This window comes from Coloeus monedula, assembly GCF_965178545.1.
Source record: "Coloeus monedula genome assembly, chromosome: 4".
Classification (NCBI taxonomy): domain Eukaryota; kingdom Metazoa; phylum Chordata; class Aves; order Passeriformes; family Corvidae; genus Coloeus; species Coloeus monedula.
In genome coordinates, this window is record NC_138784.1 from 41,106,652 (window position 1) to 41,124,098 (window position 17,447).

At 40.7% G+C, this 17,447-nt stretch overlaps 1 protein-coding gene across 2 annotated transcripts in view; it reads right to left on the bottom strand.

Moving 5' to 3' along the window:
• CNOT2 (CCR4-NOT transcription complex subunit 2) overlaps positions 1-13,152 on the bottom strand; it is an 82,755-nt gene extending 69,603 nt beyond the window's left edge. Inside the window, exon 1 of one of the 2 annotated variants that reach the window (XM_082279773.1) lies at positions 13,057-13,152. The gene's annotated coding sequence lies outside the window, so the exon portion shown is untranslated. Of the gene's footprint in view, positions 1-12,523; positions 12,793-13,056 lie in introns of those variants that run through there. The other variant, XM_082279774.1, reaches the window with a different exon arrangement.
• Positions 13,153-17,447: the final 4,295 nt, after the last annotated feature.

Consider the following 17,447-nt stretch of genomic DNA (forward strand, 5'->3'; position numbering starts at 1 on the left):
AACACACTGATTCAGTTTTACTAAATTAAGACCAACTTAAATTGTTACAGAAAGCACAGGCAAGTAATACTGTGTTGTATCATTTTAGTCATTAAGACCCCATATTCATTCACTTGGCCAAATTACAGAATGCACAAGCCTATTAGGACCAAACACAACCCTTAACCATCTTTCAGGCCAAACTGATCAAATTTATTCTTTTTTAGACCAGCTAAGACAGTTTGATGTTTTTCAACAGAAAAATACCCTCCCCCAGCTGAACACATTCTAAAATCTAGTCTGTTGGGATGCTCTAGTACTTGAATGCTGTGCAACAGTGACAAGTACAGTATGTTCTTGCCTTAGGAAGCCACTGTGTACCATCACAATGAAGACCCGCTCAAATCTGCTTCAGCTGAAAGGCTCTGCACCACCCTGCTCACGTGCTATGCTGGCATCGTGCAAGCTCTCTGCTGATCTACATGTTTCATCTTCTTGTACACTGTGCGATGGCGTGGATGTAAGCTTAGCCATGAGATAGCTAAGGACCCGTCATCCTAGGACTGAGAAATACTTGTCTTTGTCTTAAAATACCAGTTGGGTACTATCAGGAGAATAGCTAGAACACAAGGGAGGAGGAAACCAGAAGAGGAATTAGAGTTCAGAACAGCAACAGAAAAAGAAATTGCAGAAAGAAAGAGATAGAAGAGTAAGATACTGATGGGAAAGCAGAGTCCCAAATACCCCGACACTACAGAATGCAGAGCTTCAGATCCTGGACCCACCCTTTCTGGATTTTCTCATTCTTTTGGCCAATGGACTATGGACCACTGTCAAGATGTACTTCTATTCCTCTTCTAATTAACAACACAGAGACTATAGAAAGAAAATGTGTCTAGCTAAGATATTTAAATGCTACATATCTAAACTGATTTTAGGCCTGTCTATTAAGGTTTGTATTTTCTTTTTTTTTTTAGTAATGCTGAGGGAGCCACACAAAGATTTTTCACAAGTGCCTTCTGCTTGAAATATTCCATTAGTCTATGGAGAAGCATTAACTATTCACAGCTGCAAATTAAATGAAGGTATTTCTGTTATGAAATACTAAGCCAGTGTCTCAGTTTCTGTATTTGTAGTGCATGGCTGTTACTTCAGTGAGGCAATATAAAAACATAACTTTTCAAAAACATATTATAAAGCATTTCCATGAATCTGTAATGAAGAAATTGGAGAGAAAATATTAATCCTGTATTTACCTATACTTTTGGATAGCATGATCTGAACAACGGGATTAAAAAAGAAAAACCTCAGTGTGAGAACACCATGAGTCCTCTCTAACCAATGAGACCAGAGTGCTCTGGGGAAAACACTATTTGATCAAAAAAACCCCTGTGTAACAGTGACATGCAGATGGAACCTGACTTAAGATAGGAAAGAAAACCTTCATTCCAGCATTCCTTGAGTTCAGATTCCCCTGAGTTTGCAATTTTAATAGCCACTGAAGCAGGGTTTTATGTACTGATGGAGGGGTTTGTTTGCAAGAAAACTTCAAACACTCATTTAAACAGTGACCTAAATGCCTCTTGGTTTATGAACTGAAAATGAGAGAAGTCTGACACTGCAATATAAAGCATCAGGAAGAACAATGAGGTGATCCAAAACTTCACTTTTCATTCTTAAATTGTTGGGGAAGAAATGAACCTCAGTGAAAAGAAGTGATGAAAGAGTTAGAAAAGCACAAAAAAACCCCAAAACAAACCAACAAATCATAAGAATATGTAAGGTAGAAAAAGACAGGCTTCTGGCTCTGAATGAAGACCTCTGTCTTCAGACAAAGCTTTCATTCTCAGCATCATGTGCCTATATTAACACTGAAAAGCCTTCATCACTTGATGGAACACAGCTGCTCCTCCCCAGGTTTATGTACTAACCCAACTCAAAGCTTCTCACACTAAGTGGAAAAAAATTTAACTTCTGATAGCTAAGATTTTAAAGCATATTTGATATTAAAGTACAAATACGTGAAGAATATGACCATTTCAGCAGTGTGGCACAGATTTCTATCACTTCAAGCATCAACCTCAAATTTAGATTAGATACTCATAACAGATGTGTAATTACAAGTTACCACCAGGAGTCCCATTCTTACTCAAGGGACACGTTTTCATTACTAATCTTGCAATTCATAAGTCTGATTTTTTGCCGATTTTACTTTGCCAGTTTGGCGGTTTCCACAGAAGTCAGACAGCTGACAGGAGCAGGACCTGGTGACATTTCCCACAAATAACAAGGCCTTGCTGTGGAACCCATTCTATTAGCAGCTGTCTGTCTTGTTCCAAGATAGCACCCTTATCCTCACCACCACTGGACTCTCACCTCTGAGAGGAAAATAAAGAGAGAGGAAAAAAAAAAAGAAAAGAAAAAAGTATAATGTGGGCAGAACCATGGCAGTTGCACTCATAGAGAAGAAACACACCACCAAAGGGAACTTTGGTTTTGCAAATCAAGCAAAATTTGGTATGTCTTCTGGGTTTGACACTACAAAGCATGAGGGCAACTGATTAAGCAAGACCATTTTTACTTTTTTTCCTGCTTCAGTATTAGTTTAACACTGACAACTGGATTATTTTGAATAACTTCATGCATAACTATTTCAGAAACTTACCTTCTAAGCAAAATCTGTCATTCTCTTGTGGTCTTACGCACTTTTTGCTTTTCCAGTAAAACCAGTAACAGATACTTTAGAGTGTCACTACAATTATTAGTGACTAAAAGTTTTCACAGAAAACATGTTTGCCTCCAAAATATCCATATCTCAGAAGGATTAAAACATATCCACACAATTTTATAGCATGCCATGGCAAGGGCAACATTAGAGGGATGTGAGCTCATTCTGACCCTGTGTTAATCAATAAAATAGACTACTACCCATTCATTCTATAAGCTGCAAGTCAAAAAGGTAGACATTGAATAAACCTCACATAAACTTCAAAGTTTTGCTTAATTAGACAGGAAAAGGAGGTTGTGCCATCTTCCACAAAACTCTAAAGCTTTTCATAAATAGCAAGTTATATGACGAGTGCGGGATAAACACACTAACTTCATAAAGATGAATTGTATTAACAGGACAATTAAGTGTTTAAAGTAAGAAGTGTCTACTGATTCTCCACACAAAAATAAAAGGTACATTATTTTCACTAAATTCCCCTCATCTAACAACCCCCCATGAACCTGGTGATACCAACATTTTCCTGACACAGCCCTGCTCAAACCAGGCCAAGAAGGTGATAAAATACCAACTGCAGGACCTACTTCACATTAACAGTCTTCTCTTACCAGTGAACGAACACGTGACAGACAGCTAGAGTGAGCAAACTCTGGGATACACTCTTAAAAAAAAAGGACTGGGCACAAAAATGCTGAAATACACAAGCAATGCATTATTCTTGCATTTCGCTCCCTGGACTCTAACTCAAGAAAAAGAGGAAATAATAGCAGACAGAAGAACATATTTGCTATAAGAATATTGCATTTCTTCTCTACGAGCACAGTATTAAGTGACAGGCTAGGCCTGGGCTGACACATGAGGATCAGAACAACATGGCATAGTCTGCACAGGCTCTTCCCCTCTGGGATGCTTCTCCCCCCTTGCCCACCTTCTCGGTGCCTTGCCTATCAAGAGATGCATGCCTGTGCCACCAGGGCTAGGGCACAGTCTTGAGACCCTCTATGCAAAGAACAAAACCTATACATGTAGAAATGGCGCGTATCTAACTACCCAAACATGTATATGTGCTGTTCGGCCTCAGGAAGGACAAAGGTAACCCATACTTTGCCAAGGGTAACCCTAACACTGAAGCTTGGGCTTCTGGTGCCATAATACCAAGCTTTACATTTTCAATCTTTCCAGATTACCTCCACAGCTGACAAGAAAGTCTGAGGGCTGACAGTGCTTCCCCTGCCACAAAGTTATGGATACCTGACCCAGACATTGTAAGAAAATTAAATAATTTGAATTGTTCAAATAAAACAATCATTAAAAGCATCTACAAAAATCTCACTTATTGTTAAAGATGCAACCTAATCAAGAGACAACCTGTTTGTTTAGTTTTACAAGTATCTATTTCTTCAGATCCCTTTGAATAAATTTTTCACTGAAGCACCAGAACTGTCAGGGAAAGAGAAGGACCTTGTAAAGTGAAGCATTTGGGGTGTCAGTAAACAACACTATAGAAAATTCACTTTTAGAACGCCACCAATAGAATAAAGAATGCTTGCCTCTGTTTTGGCCTCAGACTTTGAGATGAACTTCCAATCCTCTACTCTGAAATTCCAGCTGTGCCCCTAACATAAAAGTATAGCACCTACTTCAAGAAATGGTGAAAAATGAGAACCAAGTTACTCAGATAAAGCTGTAATTCTTGATAAATTTGATTTCTGTCCCTTAAATTATTTACATATGACAAGTTTGTTCTGTACAGGTGTCATCCTATCAGCAAGACATGATGCATTTTATCATCTAATTTGACATGTTATTTGCAGCCTGAATTCAAAAAGCACAAGAAAAGCCACATTAAAGAGATCAAAACATTGCTAAGACTAAAGCAAGAAGTGTACAAGAACTAACAGAACAGTGTAATTTGATCATAAATGTCACCCTTCTTTTCAAGAAGATTTTGAGTTTGCCCTCAAAGCTGCATTAATATGATTAACATCTTGTTTTCATGTCTGAAGCATCCACAGACTTTTAGAACTCTTACAGCTGCAGTGCAGAGCCAAATTAAGGGAGAGCTCTCTTATAAAGTGCACATACCTGTGAGCAGGAATCCACGAAGCTTCTTCAGGGAAACAAATGTCTACTGAACTATATAGTACCTTTCCAACTGTTGTTTTGCTCAGATATGCAGAGGATTAACATACTTCACCATGCAAATGAGACACCTGATATTCCTAAAACTACTACTCATTCCTAAAACACAGCTACTCTTTGCCCATAGACACTGACAGAGAAAATATTTCAGATGTAAATACCCACAATCAAAAATTATGTAGGATGTGTTCCACTTCATACCAGTGGAAATGAAGCCTCTAGGTGTTAACAATACAAGATGTGTTACATAAGACTATGCACTTATTTTTAGAAGCACATTACAAAATTAAGTACTGCACTGGAATCTGTTGCAGAGCCATGGACAGTTACATCAATATGCACAAAGAACAATTGCTCAGTTGGAGCAGAATATTAGATTCGATTCAGAATGAAGTTCTCTCCTGACAGTCCCAAAAAATACTGAACCATCTGAGACTATAAAATTTAATTTACATTCAGCAGATAAAGAAAAAACAAACCAAACCACAAAAAAACCTACTAATCATAAAGACCTTTGTCATGAGCAGAAGAATTAATAAAAAATTAGTTTCTTAGATTTGTTCTGTTTCTTAACACTTAAACCATGATAATCCTCAACCTCCTTTTCCACATCTCTTTGTGACTTTCCCCCCCACTTCAGGGAAAAGTGTTGTGGTGCAGACACTCTGAAAGTCTGCATGTGCTTACAGGATGCCTGACCAGCTGCCATCCTACCGAATACATACCAGATCACATCTGACTATTTCTTTTCCAAGAGGGTGCACTAATTTGAAATTCCTTCTTTCACCTAGATGCAATTTTATGAGGTCTGTAGGACCATAATTCCAAACTTAACTTCTCCTTCTGATTTAGGTTTCCATGTAGAAGCATATTTATATAAAATATAAATTCAGTTAAATACTTAACTTTTGAGTTAACTCACAAATTGGGTTACCTATATATACTTGATCTTTTTTAAATGCTCATGTTTCTTGCAGTTACAAACATAAAATAATCCATGAAGTACATTCTACTATCAACAGATTTTACTACCACCATTTATTCATTTGCAGCCTCTGTTACTCCTCTCCAGGCTCTCTCCTAAGAACATCAACACCAGGACCTGTGAAGCACCTTTAGTCTACTAAGTTTTAAAATACACTGCTCGAAATGGTTTTGTTTTAATGATTGGACTTGGCAGATGCAGGTATTCATTAGTATAGGAAAGGCCAGCAGCTGTACACTGGAATACTTTGTTAAGTGGGAGTTAAAGATGCCTGCTCTTAGTGAGTCACCCCTGGTTACCAACCAGACCTACACTTGGCCATCCCAGTTTTCAAGACTTGCTGAACTCTTGCTATAAAACCTAACTCAGACTAGTGTGAAACTGAATCTACCCTGTGGACCTTGAAAGAACTGCCAGCTGCATTAAAAAAAAAAAAATCATTTAAACTAGTCACATATCTTTCAGAGACAATAAAAGATTAGGATCACAGCTAATATTAAGAGTTCGCAAAACACTAATTAAAATGCTAATGGCAATGAAAATACTACTTGCCATCAACCATATACTGCTGCTATTCACAACATACACTGACCTAAGGCAAGCTCAGAAGAGCACCAAACTCCTGAAAACTAAATTTTATCCCTGCAAGAAATTTGGATATTCCCTGTCCCAACACAGATGTCTCACAATATTTATGTTCTTGCCTAACTAAACTTCTGGGAAACTGGGGGAAACAACACATGGATTTATTGTCCAAAACATATCATCCTGAAAATGTCAAAGTTTCCTAAAAAAACCCCCAAAAATTTTAAAAAAAATTAAATCCATACCACAGTAGCAAAGGGACCTGAATTTACTTCAACTTCCACCACGAAATAAAAAGTGATACTGACTTACTCTCATGTGTAATGCTGAACTTAATCAATATGATCTTGATCAACTTACTAGAAATGTGGATCCACATCTAGAAAATAAGCCAACAAATTAAGATTTCAACATAAGGTACCTTTCTACTTTACAATGGTGCTTTTGACATGTTAGAAAAGGTACATCATGCAGCAAAGTATCAAGACCAGTACCAACATTGCAATAAATAATCAAACATCTCATTGAAAATATTTTTTGCATCCAGCAGTTTTACAGGTGGACATGGTATCGCAAGGTACTTTAACATTCAGAATTGCTCATTATCTTGTCAGTCTTTCAAAAGCTGACATAGCTTACAGCTGGATTTCTCTTTGAAAACCTTTCAGATTTCCACTTCTCCACATCACATGTTACAAACATTCAAGAGATGACCTTCTTCTATACATTTTTTTAGCCTACTTGGTCATTACATAAAATACCTGCTTCACAGCTATTTTCCTGTATTTTAACTTTTTCAAAAAGTAAGTATTTATATGCAACAAGTACTTTCTCACAAACCTCATCACTACTGAATGGTAAAAGACTTGAGGCACATACCCAAACAATTCCCCTACACAGCAGAGCAACAGAAGCAAGGTTGGCAGACATTTTTTCCATCATCATAATTCTCTGGCAACATTTCCTTTGCAAGAATAGTTTTCATAATTCGAATAAAAAATGCATTAAGAATCCTTACAAGGAATAGTCATTCTGCCCCAAACAATGCAAGGTTTTTGTAAGTTGGAAGGGGAAAAATACTATTCCATTGAAGCTCAAAGCAAAAACTAACACAGTCATACAGACTGCAAGACAAACAAACAGTCCACTGACACAAGCATTAGCTGCTCACTTTACACCAAGACAGGCATCTTCCTACAACCCTTTGACAGAAAAGATAATATATGATATTATCATCTGTGTTACAAAGACAGCCTTAGAAAAACTTGTTTGCCAAGCTATTGCCTACATATCTAAATGTTAACATTTTATAATTCTAAATAGTTGGCGGTAATGAGTCCGGCTGCCTCTTTTTGATGCCTGAAAACTCCCTGCTATTGTTTCCAAATGCACACATATTTAGATTGTAATGAAAATATTGTGGACGTGCCATTCTGAAACACGTAAGGATAAACAATACAACTGCCACCTACCAAACTTGGTACAGGGCCATTTTGGGGGGGTTAACATTGTTTTTGCTAACTATATGTATTAACTGCTACTGGTATGTGGTTCCACAGAAGTCTTGAACCAGGCAAGTAAAACACAGAAAACAATTATCCTCTTACCACAGACTAGAACGTGGCTGTAAATTGGTTAAATGACTTACCCAGAGTAACCCATCACTTCAGTAGGTAACTCAGATAGAAAGCATGGTCCAACTCAATCCATTGGATTACTGTCTGCTCAGCGAGAGCAATGCAAAGTAAGAGTTTCCATTTTATGTACCACAAATACAGCAGCATTTATACCAGTTTTCAGTTTAAATAAACTACACCTTTTGACAAACAACTTGACCTCAGTGAACTACATTCAAACATCACTGATCGATCTCAAGCACATAAAAAAAATCTGGAAGCAGGATTTAAAAATGCTTCTGAAGCTCAGTAAACCAAAAAAAACCAGGAAAAAAATCCCAAGTGACACGGGGTAAAAAAATAATAGTTAAAAATATCCTCCCACAAATCATCCCAAATCAAAAGGAGAACAGGAAGAAACAATGGTTTTACTTACTACTGAATTTCTGATTAACAATTCTTGCATTGCAATTTAACAAGAGAAGGATGTGTATGAAAAAAAGTCTTCATTACAATCAAATTTTAACCTACCAGCATAATCTGAAAGGAATCCTCCTAGGAAATGTAGAGTTGTGAAATTATACATACTAGCACTGCAAAAAGCAATCAGATGGCAGAGTAACCAAATCAGGGGGAAAAAATAATGCACACTTTTCTGTAATGCTACTGATAACCAATGTTACAGCAAGACAGATTAGGGGTTCTCAGTAACCCCTTTGGGCAAGAGCCACTTACACCTTGACTTAGGGCGTATAATACAACCAGACCAGAAGATGAGCTAGTGCACACCACCACAACAAAAAAAATTCTATTTTATGAGAGTATTAAAAATGAAAGATAAAATATAAATTATAAGCAATATGAACATTTTATGGTTGGATTTTTGGTCTCTTGGGTTGGTTTTTTTTTTTCATTTTTGCATATACAAACAAAAATATTTTCAATCCTATGTAAGAATCTCTTGCTGATTAGCACAGACCACGGCTGGTATACACACATCTGCTCCAAAACCAAAATAATTCCACAAGGACAATTTAAAATATCCCACTGTGCAGTATTTTCATTTGACACAATTCTTCCTACGCTATTGTAATGCTCAATAAAAGCATAGTTAACTGTCAAAATACGCTATCCATGCTGAAAACTCTCATGCACAAAGTTAACCATCAACACGAGAGCACGTGCTTTTAAGCCAATGAGACTGCACACAAACTTTCAGGTGCTCATATGCTTTTCCAGGAACCTGGGTCAGGAGACCAACGAAACGCACACAAACACTGCATCTAATGTGCTACTGCAGACCTGGGAAAAAAGGGGCGGGGGGGAGGAAGGCCAATTCTATTCAGGAAAGACAACTAAAACAAGTTGTATTGAATTGTTCAGTATAGTGCATGTGGGACATAATATATTTGCTTGAAATTTAACAGATTTCTGTTGTATAGCAGAATGCTCACATACATTTTTTTACTTATTTATGTGTCAAAAGCTCAAATAAAGCAAAGTAAACCTAACTTCAACTTCTATGCTTGTGTCAGTCCTTGAAATTTACATACACACTGTACTTACAGTAATTTTTAAAATGAGAAAAATTGTATAATTTACAGAGCAATCATTTAAATATGTCGTAAAAAATATTGGTTTGACTTCCTAAGGTACTGTATTCCTATAGAAACTGGTACAGGGGTTTTTATTTAAGCTAACATTTATAAACACACATAACAAATGTGGCAAATATTCTGCCAAGAATTTAATAATTTTTCTTCTTTTTTTAAGAACACATTTTTTTCAGGTGCCTTTTAAGAATCTGTATTCAAGCACATTAGAGCTTTTAAGAAGACATAATTTTAAGAAGTTAGATACAGGGGTCCACTTCCATTAGAACAAAATTCTGTACTTGGGGCACTTTCTATCCTACCTCATGGGAAAACAAGCCATTCAATATTTCTCTTCAGTTTCCAGACAAAGTCAGAAAGACAGGTGATAGAAACCTCTATTTTAATTCAACTAGGGTGTATTTTTAAGTTCTATTCACTTCTTGAGTCCATAAAAAGAAGGAGGTGGAAGGTATTTTTGAATAAACAGAGTTATGATACAAGGCCTCTTTAAAGCCATAATGAGGTTACAACTTAGCAATTACTACACAACAGACCTTGCACCAACACTAATATTAGGGTAATTTTTAAGAAAGCTACAGCACAGGCTAAAAAAGCAATAATGTTCCTGATTTCAAAGCTAATCTCTATCTAGACAGAAATGCATTTAGAAATATAAAAAAATATAACAGAAATAGTTTCTGAGATCTACCAGTCTGCTGCGGGCACATAGAATTTTCATATGAAGTGACTGAGGTAAAGACCAAGATTTTCAGGTGAAAAGAGCCATTTATGGGACAATTTTTTAGCATCAAACTTCAGGACACACTAACTACCCTATTTTCTCCACTAAATAACAATTATCTAAAATTAGATCCTGTTACAGAGAATTCAAATTAATTTTTTTAGTATAAATTTCTGGGGTTTCTTTATTTTCACTTTTTAGCCAAGGGCGTTTCTTTCATTTGTTGATAGAACTGACACACAAACGGGTTGCAATAACAATGACTACTTTGACAGCAATATTAAGTGTCTAGAAGAGATGTATAGACAAGGTTTATCTACTACTACACTCTTAGCTTTATCAACAGCTTCCTGAAAATGAAACGGAAATACACTTGCAAGACAAGTCAGTCAGCTCTTGATAAGTGAGTATTCAAATCCCTTTCTAAAATGAGAAGCAGTCAACGCCTTGAGGTTTAGCATACCAGCTGAATACTCAACATAAACAACAGTGGAAGTTGGGGGCAAAAAGAAGAGAAAAAAAGGTATGGGACAGATACATCGTGTTTACGATCACAAAACTTGATCCTGTGAGTTGTATTCTATTAATATGCTATTATAAGAGAACTTAAAGTACATCAACACATACACAACAATTCTTCCAGGATGAAAGAAAGATGCCTTTGCAATATAAACTTCAACAATTATTTTGCTCTTACAGGTCACCACAAGTCTTATCAGTCTGAAACAAATCCAAGCTTCCCAAAACATAAAGTTTTCCAGTAACAGATATGACAGCAGGTTTGATCATCTTAATCTTTCCCCAGCTGAAGAGTTAAAACTAGCAGCCAGTCACCAGCACAAGATGTTGCTGCTGTGCAGGCACACAGGAGTGTCTCCTTCACACACTCAAGTCACACGCACACACACATATATTCATTCACGAAAGATACACAGAAAGTTCTTATCCTCGCCTGGGGATAAAACAGCGCAAAGTTGGAAACAACTTTTTCCCTGATAAAAAAAGACAGCAGCAATGAAAATACGCTTGTGTTAGATGTGAATAAGCAGCAGAATACAACTAACACCTTACACAAACATATTTTCATTTTCTCACATTACAGAGCCTTCAAAACAAAGTTACTTGTAATTTCACCAAGAAAAACCCACCCTAAAACCGAGAATACCATTAGTTGGTACCTTGTTTTCACCAGGAGCCCACATACACCAACTAGACTGCTAACACTGACCCTTGCATCTTTCCCCACCGCCCTACTGTCCCCCTCTTATCCCTAACCTGTCACCCTGTGCCACCTCCTCTCCCAGCACGGGTCAGGTTCACGCCAGAGCTTGTCATCGCCGCCCAAGCTGGCCGGGGAAGGCTGGCTCCTTACTCCGGCGACCGCGCTCGGTCCCTTTCAAGTTTGTTTTACACACACGTCCGAGGGAAAGCCAGAACCTGTTTACACACCGCCTTAACTGCCGCCAGGAGGAGAGTGAAACAGGCGCGAGCAAAAAAAAAAAAAAAATTTCAACCGAAAGCCAGCCAGCAGCAACCCCGTCTCACCCCCTTTCTCCGCCCGGGGCCCGCGGCGCAGGCCGCACGGCTGCTCGGCGAGGCGCGGGGCCGGCGCAGCCCCGGCCGTGGGCGGCAGGTTCCGCTGCCCCGGCGCCGGGCCCGGGGAACGCGGCGGGCGGGGGCCGGGCGGCCCCGCGGGGCCGGGTTCGGAGGGACGGGGGAGGCCCGGGAACAGCCGGCGGGGCGGCGGCGGGAAGGAGCCGTTCGGGCGGGCCGGGCGGGCCGAGCGGGCCGCAGGGCGAGCTGCCAACGGCGGCCGCAGGGATGCGGGGCCCGGGCACCGCCGGGCCGCGGCCTCGCCTGGCCCGGGAGCGGTGCCCGGGGGCTGCCGCCGCCCGCGGCCGCGGAGCAGGGCGGGGGGTGGCGGGCCGGGCCGGGCCTGCGGCTGCGCCCCCGGCTCGGGCGCCGCGCGTCCCCCCCGCTCCCCCTCGGAGACAAAAGCAAACGGAAACCCGGCGGGGCGGCCCTAGGCCCGCCGAGCCCCGCCGAGGGCCGCGCCACCGCCCGGGCCTCCCACATCGGGCCGCGGCCGGGACGGCGGCGAGGCCCGGGTCGGCGGCGGGGCCGGGGAGGGGCGGCCGGGGCCGGACTCACCGCATGAATTTTCTTGTCCCGCGAATCCAAGATGGCTGAGTATCCAGCACGGAGGATGCTGGGGGAGCAACCTTTACCCTCTGACCCGGCCGCCGCCGTGACCCCGCCGCCGCTCGGCCCGGCCGCCAGCGCCGAGGGGCGGGGGCAGCGCCGCCGCACCGCCCGCAACGGCCCAGCCCTGCGGAGGGGCTGAGGGGGACGGGGAGGAAGGGGAGGAGGAAGGAGCAGCGAGGCTCCCTCGGCTGCGCTCCCTCCGCCTCCCGCGGGAGACGCGGCCCAGTGCTGGGGGCAGGGCCCGCAGGCCGCGGGGCTGCCGGATCTCGCCGCGCTCCGGCGGCTCCACTGAGACGCTGCTGGCCTGGGACGCGCCCGGCTCAGATCCCGTTCTGTTGAGGGGAGAGGGCGGCGCGCAGGCCTGGAGCGCCGGGCCAGACCGGGGCGTGGGGGTGAGCAGGGTCAGAGCGCAGCAGGGCTCCCCGATCCTCCCCTCACCCCTGCACCCCCAGGGCTGCCGGGGGCCTGTGGAGACCTACCCCAGGTGGACGCGCTCCCCAGGGAAGCGCCCCAGCTTCCAGAGGGGATGTCCCATCCCCCGTGGCGCCGGTCTGTCAACTCCCTTTGGGTTGCAGAGTGCAGAAGGAACGGCCTGGCCTCGCCGCAGGTTTTATGTTACCCTGCGGGCGATTTAGGTCAGGAACGACCCGGCGATGGGGTAAATTGTGTGAAAGTTACTATTTTCTCTGCAGTGTGGTAGCAGTGGAGAGACAGATCACACTATCCACTTTGTATGTTAATAAAGTGGAAAAGTATTTCCAAGAACCGGACGTTTAATTTATCGACCCTCAAAACGTATGTTGCAGCAGTGGCTGGAATACAGCAAGTGCTGATGTACAAAACACTCATGCAAATAATCCCCTTGAGTTCAATGAGACTGTCAATGGTGTAAGACCTAAGCCTGTGCACAAGTGTTTACAGGATGAAGGCCAACATTTTTGTGACTTGGCTGCTCTGCTCCATCAAGAAAAACAATGTCACTGACACCTTAGTTTTGTTGTAAAATCATAGTAAAGTTTAAAATTTCAAGCAAAAATATGAGTGTATAATACTTTGTCAGAAATAGCAGGTTTCTTTCAATAGTTTCATGTGTGCTTTTTTCTCAGGTTTGACTTTGAACCTCCAAACTGAATTTAGAATTACTGAAGAATTCAGTAGGTTACACAATACTGATATTTTATAGAAGCACTGGTACTACAGTAACGTCTGTCAACATAAATATGTTTTGAAGATAAAAGAACAGTCTTTCATCTAAACCAGGAGACCAGTTTCTTAATGCTACCACCTTTTGTACAGTATAGTTGTGTGATGAGCATGGCTGCCATGTCACTGAAATGAATGTCTACATACACCATCCAGGAAAGCACTGCATTTTATTATTCTGATAATAAACCCTTCATTTGTGACTCAAATATTCATGCATTTGCTAAAATCAAACCATTAAAAAGCACCAAAAGTGGCATGCTGTTTAGAGTATGAACTTCTGGACTACTTTTGTTGTTGAATCTGAAAAATCAAACATTTCTTCTTACCACAAATCAAATATAAAAGCAGTACTTTAAGACTGAAAAATATGATCAGTGTTATTAGTGTTATTATATAAGTGTTTGGATAGTCTGATTCTTTTATACCCATTTATAAACATTTTGCTTCATTATGTTTCACACTCTAACGGTCTGAGTTTCTTTTTCAAAAGCTAATTTTTGTTCCATTTTCCTAAAGAGAAGTCATTTAAGACAATACCCAACAATATGATGCAAGTAAACTAAGAACCCGATATTGTCATTGCATCTACATGGACCACTCTCTCTGTCCTTTACAAAATTACAGTTTACATGCAAATCAATTAACATTTATAGAACAAGAAGCCTGAATAACTCAACAGAGCTAGGTAATGGGAAAAAAAGTGTGTTATCTTGTCTTAGACTGGTTAGCTTAGTATAAACAACCTAACTAGCACTCACATTGTGTGTAAATTGTGATTTAAATTCTGTTAATTGAAAAAATCTAACCTGTCCTTCTGCCTAAAACTGTGTTTAGTTGAGGAAACTCATTACTCAAGCTGGAGTAGCTGTGTATTCTACTTCCGCATTTGTTTTCTTAAAGAAAGTGAAAGCAGTTAGTGTTTTAATGTGTTAAAACCTCCGAAGCCACTAAAGAAGGTGTATTGTCAAGTATGTGTTCATACATTTGCTACTTCTAGTCTTGAATCAATACCTTTTGCTACAAAGGTAAGGCCTGTTTCCCATAGTTGCACCTGCTTAATTAAAAAAGTGCCCTGAGCTCATTTAACATAAGGACTGCTAATTTGTGTGGACACTCCTAATCCATTTTGAACCATGTATGGTACAGTTTTACCTCCTTGTTTGTCTACAAAAAGATATGCATCTGTTCTTTTTAATCTCATTTAATCAATGGTCTCTTTCTTTTGACTTATTTCACAGGCTAGGCTGATACACATCCATCTTAAATCAGTGTAACAATGCCTGTAGGAGTCAATCTGAAAACTTTGTCTATAGCAGCACAGGTGAAGGAACTATAAAACATGATTATAGAAAACCTGTCCTGCATGTGATTGTGTGTGCACACCCCTGCAGTCAACAATCCATGTGTTGCTGTTGACAGAGCCTTCTACCTAACGTTCCTGAGAGCTGGGCCCTGAATGTGCATGTCCTGCAGCAGTCACAACACTTGTCTACCAGCCATTTGGGCTTCACTGGCTAATGATTCTGCTAATACCTACAGAGGGCTAGAAGCCTACAGCACTTTGCTGGAAAATTTGGGAAGAGATCCTCGAGAGAGTCAGGTGTGGTTAGAATCCCCAAATGCTTTATGGGTTTCAATGTTCATTGGGAATTCTCTGCAGTTTTTCTGCAGCTTAGCTCCGGAGAGTTTGTGGCTCGGTGACTCAAAGTATCACCAATAGATGTGGGCAATGCAGTTGCAGAAGTGGGAGAAATTGCCCAGAGTATGTGCAGGGCACGGTTAGGCTGTTCACTTCACCAAAACATGGAATTAAATTATAGTAAAACCACCATCCTCAGTTATGAGTGCAGGCAGAAAACATGGTAAATAGGCAACCTTATAAGTAATTTTTAAATAGAACTAAATAGTTAATTGGAATGCAGCAGGGGTCTTTCCTTCTCCCACCTACAAATTGTCACAGTATTCTTCAGGAAAAACAAATACAGTGCAATCACCTAGAGCAAGAGTTGGCACTTTTCAGCAGGGGTGAAACAGGTTGTATTTTTCTTTCTCAGATTAGGGATTAAGTCCCTTGGAAGAAACAGCTTGAATCAGAAGACACTGCCCTTTGATTGCAAGGAGCATTTGATCAGCTAAAACAGTGAAATACCACTCTGGCAGAAGGCAGAGGTTTCTAATTTCTGCTGGACTTACAACTGTGAGTGTGAGACTCATGAATTTGGAGCTGCGGCTTCTCCCTGCCGTCTTCCTTACTGAATGGTGTTCAAAAGTCTCTCCGTTGGTTTCTTTGGAAGGTTGAAGGGTTACAGCACTGCTCTGCATTAATCGTTGCCCTAGAAGAACGTAGCAGATTTTTTAGGTCAGTATAGTCTATTTGATTTTTTAAATATTTATAAAACACAATGGTAAAGGTGTGTCAAAGTGTACACCAAATCTAATACTAGAGATGTCACCCCGAAGAGGTGTCGACAACACTTTTTTTAAGAATAAAAGCACTAAGACCCCACATTTTCTTCCTGTATTTTCTCATAGTTCTTAATTATTACACTTAAACGAGCACAAAATATTTAGATTTGTGCAGATTTGTTTAGTTATTTTGACTTTTACAAGTTAGTCTCCAGTTGCTAGTGTACTTAGGAAAGGTAAGGGAAGGATCAGCTGTTTCCATGGCACTGTCCTTATCTATCCTTTCACTCCTACAGGGGATTTCCAGGGATGGCTGCTGGCAAGGGAAGCCCTAGAAGTGCAGCTCAATTACTATTTTAGCGTTAAAATGCATCACAAGGTATCCACACAGATGGCTTCTCATCTGCTGGATTTGTAGTTTCCAGGAGGGAATATTGGGAGCAGAAGTATCTTTATCTCAGTCTTTCATATTTTTACTACCAGGAAACCCTTTCTCAGCCTTCTGCTCTAGTGCCTTCAGTGTCTGATTTAGTGCTAATTATAACAGAGTATCAGGGGGAAAAAAATACCAAGTTTAAAAAGAAGTCTTCCAATTCTGGAAAATAATATGACCCCAAAGAGGAGATAAAATGTAGCATTTTCCCAAAATAAGATGCTTTGCACTGCTGTATAGCAACTAAGAGGTCTGCCAGAGTGCTAGTAAATGAGAGGATAAATCAAGAATTAGAGATAGCAGTTTCAAGTGTTCCTTCAGACAAAGAGAAGAATAATGATGCAGATGAAAATATGTTTTCTGGAGGAGAGAAGCATTAGAGACACAAGCAAGTGCAAGAGTAGGTGCTGACTGACATTCCCAAACATTATCCCCAAGGAGATGGGAGTTACAGGTGAAAGAGAATCTCTTCTTACGTTAGTTCTCAAGGTTGCCATCAGCTGGTGTTCATTGGAGAGCCACCTGGTCAGAAGTGCTATTTCTCTTTTGAAACCATTGAATCATGAAACCATAGAATTGCTTAGGTTGGAAAAGACCCTTAAGATCAGAATTGTTAACTAATTGTTAACCCAGTACTGCCAGGTTTGTCACTAACCTGTGTCCCCAAGTGCCACATCCACACATTCTTTGAACACTTCCAAGGACGATAATGCCCTCATTTCCCTGGGCAGCCCGTTCCAATGCCTGACCACACTTTAAGAGAAGAATTATTTCCTAACTCTCAATCTAAATTTCTCCTTGAGTTGCAACTCAAGGCCATTTCCT